The sequence below is a fragment of the Eurytemora carolleeae genome, unplaced genomic scaffold (assembly GCF_000591075.1).
Source record: "Eurytemora carolleeae unplaced genomic scaffold, Eaff_2.0 scaffold34, whole genome shotgun sequence".
NCBI classification, from domain to species: Eukaryota; Metazoa; Arthropoda; class Copepoda; order Calanoida; family Temoridae; genus Eurytemora; species Eurytemora carolleeae.
Window position 1 is genome coordinate 273782 of NW_019396116.1, and position 6826 is coordinate 280607.

Here is a 6826-nt window from a genome sequence, read left to right on the forward strand (position 1 = left end):
GTCTTAAATTTTCTATTTACAAGGATATGAGATCAGTCTATATATATCATGTGTATGTGTAACTCAAATCCTTGAAAGAAGGATATGAAATATCAAAATGCCAAAGTTAAACTGTGTGTTTTAAATTTTCTATTTACAAGGATAGGAGATCAGTCTATATATCATGTGTATGTGTTACTCAAATCCTTGAAAGAAGGATACGAAATATCAAAATGCCAAAATTAAACTGTGTGTCAACAGAGGTTGTTACAGGTGGTGCCACCTATTCTCTCAAAATTTGTTTTAACTAGATTCAAAGTTTGTTGATACTTAAAAATCTGGCTGTTATGTAAAATTTCAATTTTTTGATACAATTTATTAGTTTTTAAAACGTATAAATCGGCACAAATGCAATTGATAAAAACAAAAATTTAAACATCAAAAGTATAAAGTTTATCACATTTTTTTTATATTACAAATATATGAAATAATAAAGTATGAATAGGCAGAAATAAAAGATCTTAATACAAATCTTTAAAGTAACATGCAACATAAGTTTTACATTTTATTACAATTCAAAGCTTAAAGGACTGGGCATCAATTGATCACCAATTTAGACAACGTATTTGATTCTTGTAGAAGTAGATTCTGCAGTCTGAATTATGGAAGATTTGGTTTTGCATTGATACTCTCTTTCAAGCAAAGCATTGAAAATGCGAGCATTAGTTTGAGAGAGTGTACAAACACTCAAACAAGTTTTAATTTTGTTCTTCCAGTTTCTTGGAGGTTTCCCTTTAAATCTTTTTGATATCTCCAAATTTCCAGATCGAAATTGACGTAGGTATAAGCGCTGTCGGCTAACTAACTAAACTGTTACTAATTAGAAGTTCAGCTGATTCTCCCACTCCTAGCCACACACAGTTTAGCATTGTCATTTTGATATTTTGTATCCTTCTTTCAAGGATTTGAGTTACACATACACATGATATATATAGACTGATCTCATATCCTTGTAAATAGAGAATTTAAGACACACAGTTTAACTTTGCCATTTTGATATTTTGTATCCTTCTTTCAAGGATATGAGTTACACATACACATGATATATAGACTGATCTCATATCCTTGTAAACAGAAAATTTAAGACACACAGTTTAACTTTGGCATTTTGATATTTCATATCCTTCTTTTAAGGATTCTAGTTACACATACACATAATATAAAGACTGATCTCATATCCTCGTAAATAGAAAATTTAATACACACAGTTTAACTTTTGCATTTTGATATTTCATATCCTTCTTTCAGGGATTTGAGTTACACATACAGATGATATATAGACTCATCTCATATCCTTGTAAATAGAAAATTTAAGACACACAGTTTAACTTTGGCATTTTAAAATTTCATATCCTACTTTCAAGGATTTGAGTTATACATACACATGATATATAGACTGAGCTGAAAACTTTAGAATGAAATATCCAGATATCCCGTCGAATAATTAATCTGGAGTTTAAATTCATGTGGAAAACAAGCAATATTTAATCTGGATATTAATTTAAGGAACTCTTTCTGTGGATATCCAACACAAAATTTTTCAGCTCTGATCTCATATCCTTGTAAATGGAAAATTTAAGACAAACAGTTTAACATTGGCATTTTGATATTTTGTATCCTTCTTTCGAGGATTTGAGTTACACATACCCATGATATATATAGACTGATCTCATATCCCTGTAAATAGAAAATTTAAGACACACAGTTTAACTTTGGCATTTTAAAATTTCATATCCTTCTTTCAAGGATTTGAGTTATACATACACATAATATATAGACTGATCTCATATCCTTGTAAATAGAAAATTTAAGACACACAGTTTAACTTTGGCATTTTGATATTTCATATCCTTCTTTCAAGGATTTGAGTTACACATACACATGATATATAGACTCATCTCATATCCTTGTAAATAGAAAATTTAAGACACACAGTTTAACTTTGGCATTTTGATATTTCATATCCTTCTTTCAAGGATTTGAGTTACACATACACATGATATATATAGACTGATCTCATATTCTTGTAAATAGAGAATTTAAGACACACAGTTTAACTTTGGCATTTTGATATTTTGTATCCTTCTTTCGAGGATTTGAGTTACACATACCCATGATATATATAGACTGATCTCATATCCTTGTAAATAGAAAATTTAAGACACACAGTTTAATTTTGGCATTTTGATATTTCTTATCCTTCTTTCAAGGATTTGAGTTACACATACACATGATATATATATACTGATCTCATATCCTTGTAAATAGAAAATTCAAGACACACAGTTTAACATTGGCATTTTGATATTTAGTATCCTTCTTTCAAGGATTTGAGTTACACATACACATGATATATATATATACTGATCTCATATCCTTGTAAATACAAAATTCAAGACACACAGTTTACCTTTGGCATTTTGATATTCTGTATCCTTCTTTCAAGGAATTGATTTATACATACACATGATATTTTATAGATATTATTCAGTTAATACAGACCAATCTAATATCCTTTCTGACAAAAAAATGAAGATACACATAATAAAGTTTCAGAAAAAAAAGGTCATTGAACATTTTTTTGTATGATATTTTCATTTACTTTTTGGTTAAAAATACTAGATAATAGTATTGAAAATGTGCTTTTCACATCCTTTTAGACTAAATTTTAATATGATATATATGATTATTTTACAAAATGAAGGCTTCTCATACTACTCATGTGTTTGATGTCTATTCTGAAACAATAGAAATAGTTAGGCGGTACTATCTATCTTTCTATCTATCTCATTATCCAATTAGATTTATGAATATTTATTCAACGCTATCAGTAAATGGGAATATTTACTTCTACTGAAACTATGGTGTTAAGCCTAAACAAAAGAAAAAGAAAAGGCTTTCTACCCATTCTGCAGTTTACACATACCCTTTGATAATGGAGGTTAGTTTTTATTTACACAATGTATAATATTTTTAAAAGTTTCTTCAAAATGTTTTAATATTATTTTATTTTGGAGAATATTATTGTTCTGCATTTTTAATTGGATCATCCACGTAATTTCAAGTGAAAAGAACCATTTAAACTTTTGCTTGAAGAGAAATTATACTTTTTTCTTTTTTTTCTGTCTGACAATTGATCATTTTTAATTGTGGATAATCCTTAATGGATGCGATTTTAACGATTTTGGACAGTGATGCTTTTATCTTTAAAAGGGTATTGTGTGTGAAATGGTCTTTCAATGTCAATCTTCAGGGTACCGGGAATTTAAGAAAAGAAACAGAAGGAATTCTGTACAGTTGTCTCAGAAGGAATTCTGTACAGTTGTCTCAGAAGGAATTCTGTACAGTTGTCTTAGAAGTCTCATCCTTGGTGGGTAACCCTGTATGCTAATATATAATGATAATATGCTATTAATCGACCAAATGGGGTGTATGTAAAGATGAATATTTGATATTTTTTATTATGTTAATTTTCAAATAGTTTAACAATTTCATTAACCGACAAAGGATTTGAGTATTTGCCACAAAGTCTAATTTTCTAATCTTTATATCTTTGCAACCCAATGTTGTAGACCTTAGACATTTCAAAATGTGAATTTTTTAGTTCAAATCATTTAAGTTTGAAATATTAAAGGTTAACACTGTACATAGTGTGCCGAGTCCATGCCGAGTCCATTAGCGCCTGATCCAATCAGGGTTCAGTCATGTGTTTGATGTCTATTCTGAACCAATAGAAATAGTATGGCGGTAACATCTATCTTTCTATCTATCACATTATCCAATTAGAGTTATGAATCCTTCAATCGGCGCTATTAGTAAATGGAAATATTTGCTTTTACTGAAACTATAGTGATCATGAGGTTGCAAAGATATAATAATTATAAAGTTTAAGATCAAGCACTTTGAAATTTTCTATTTGATAAACATAAATCCAGATTACTACACAAAATTTCGTAAATTTTCAAGACTAGGCCAAATTGAATAAAGAATTGAGTTTTTTCCATAAATCTATATTTTCTAATAACCATCTCTTTGAAACCTGATAGTTTAAACCTTTCATATATCGCATAGATTTTAAAGTTCTACAACATCGGAATGCAACGATATAGTGTCTAGAAAATGTTCATAATTTTGAAATGCTTTCGGATATTCGATCGATATTACGACCAAAATTTTATTTAGCTTTTTTCTTCTAAAAGTATATTTCTCTGGGCCGTCGAACTAATAATCATATTCAACGACACCACGATCGCAAAGAATAAAAATAAAAAATTTATGAAAAATATATTCTAAAGATGCAAATTTTCACTTTTTTGTGTGTTTTCCTTTCTCGGGGATCTTAAATTGTCTTCCTTAAGGCCTATCTGTATCTAAAAAAAACCCTCTACTTATCTAAAAAACCATATCTTTAACTAAAAAACCCCTATCTTTAACTAAAAAAAACCCCATCTGTAACTAAAAAAACCCCTATCTGTAACTAAAAAAACCCTATCTGTAACTAAAAACCTTATCTGTTACTAAACAAACCCTGCCTGTAACTAAAACGTGCCAACTTAGTTTAATAAAAACTGTTCAAAGCTCGCATTTTTTATTGAATCTACAGATTTCAGAAGTTGAATGGGCTTTTAGATTTTGTCTGCAGATTCAGCAGATTAATTCCCGGACCTGCATATTTAACCCAATACTCCTGGCTGAATTAGCGATCTGATCTTATGGTTTATTTTGTTCGATTACAGTTCTCATGTTTTCCTTTTCTGGAGTCCTCACTGTTCTCTGGGGCCCAGCCTCGGACCCTTTAATGCGATATGCTTGGGATCCATGTGAGAGATATTTTTTTTCTCATGTTGAACCTTGTTACTTTACAGGGGAGAATGCTTTTAGAAAAAAAAAATCATTTTTTTCAAATTAAAAAAAATTCTCGGGCAACGCATATCACTTCAGCTAGTAGTTTTTTAAGTAGTTTTTTGTTGAATTGTAACCTTGAATTCAGCCGAAAATGTTGACAGTAACTTTGTACGACTGAACCAAATCAAATCCATACATGCGATACTTTAAAAACATAGTAAGCGCATCATAAAGAATATCGTTGTCCCAAAAAACGAGCCTGTTAATTAGACTAATATGATAGGGGACACCCTGTAGCAGGATATCCAATACAGAAACTCCTATCTCTAGATTCATGAATCATGATCACGCGAAAACAACCGTTTCATAAAGATTTCAGCCTTTGTTTGCAATCCCATATTCAAATTCTTATCAATCTTTAACATTGAAGCTGTGATTCAGTTTTTGTTTCATTGGTGAGGTGAAAGGTATTTGGGATTTGTGCTGCAGAGGGAGGGGGTATTTTACTTTTAAAAACTTTCAAGAAATAAACGGAAAATAAAAATTCTATTTTTTGAAATTTTAAGTTCTTATTTCTTTTCCTCCCTTAAATTTTTGTATTTTCAGGTTTGTAAAGCTCCTGTCATGGAGGCTTACAAGTTTCTGAGACGATTTAAGGTATAAAATTCATGCAATACTGGGTGAACCAAAAAATTGTGGAATAGGAAGAAGACTTTAAGGATCAAGTTATGATTTTAAATAGTCCAATGAACATGTGACACATCAATTGGGCAATGAGCTCAGACCATTTCACTTCATCAGTGATTTTTAAACTATTACAATAAAACTATTTGCGTACATGTAATAGGACTAAGTGACTCAAATATTGTTTAAATGTCGTCCTTATACTCTACAGTTTTCTGGTTCTTACTGTAGTATTTGTAGACGACCTTAACGGTCCCTTGTGATTTGACTTTTATTTCAGCTAACGACTTTGTCTCTTCTAATCTGTGGACTAGTGTTAGGATTGCATCAACAAGTATATATGGATAGTAAGTTAAAATTAAACTATTCTGTGGACTAGTGTTAGGATTGCATCAACAAGCGTATATGGATAGTAAGTTAAAAATAAACTATTCTGTGGACTAGTGTTAGGATTGCATCAACAAGCATATATGGATAGTAAAATAAAACTATTGAACCTAAATTTAATTATAAAATTTCAGTATTTCCACAACAAAACCCTATTAGTTCGGAAGCAAACAAATCACATGCAGTGTCAGCATTCAATCTTACTGTAAACGAAATTAAAGGAATGGAATTTTATGAAAATAGGATTTAATTTTATTGTTGTAATGTATACATTAATCAAAATATTGACTAATTAAAATGAAAGAAAACTGTCAGATGACAAAAGAAAGATGTCATATAACAAAGTTTGACACATGCCGAGAGAACAATGTGTAATCTATTAACATGTTTTGTTAGATTGTAAATTTGGAAAATATTCAACAAAATTTGAGTAATGAAAGAAGAAATTTGAAATATGAAAGTTAAGAACTTTGATGCCTGATGCTAAAGAACAAAATTGTAATTTTTAGAGTGATTCACTTATGTAATTGCATTCATTATATTGCTTGTTTACTTGTTTGTTTGTTTTATTGAATTCTTAAGTTTCTCCATTTTCACTGGTTTGTTTGTTTACTTATTACAAGTTAGTTGTTTACTTGTTTGTTATTTTGGGTGTCTGTTTATTTGCCCAATTCACAACGGTACCCTTTAAACCTTTATGTATTGGACCCACAATTCACAACAGTACCCTTTAAACCTTTATAAATTGGACCCACAATTCACAACAGTACCCTTTAAACCTTTATAAATTGGACCCACAATTCACAACAGTACCCTTTAAACCTTTATGTATTGGACCCACAATTCACAACAGTACCCTTTAAACCTTTAT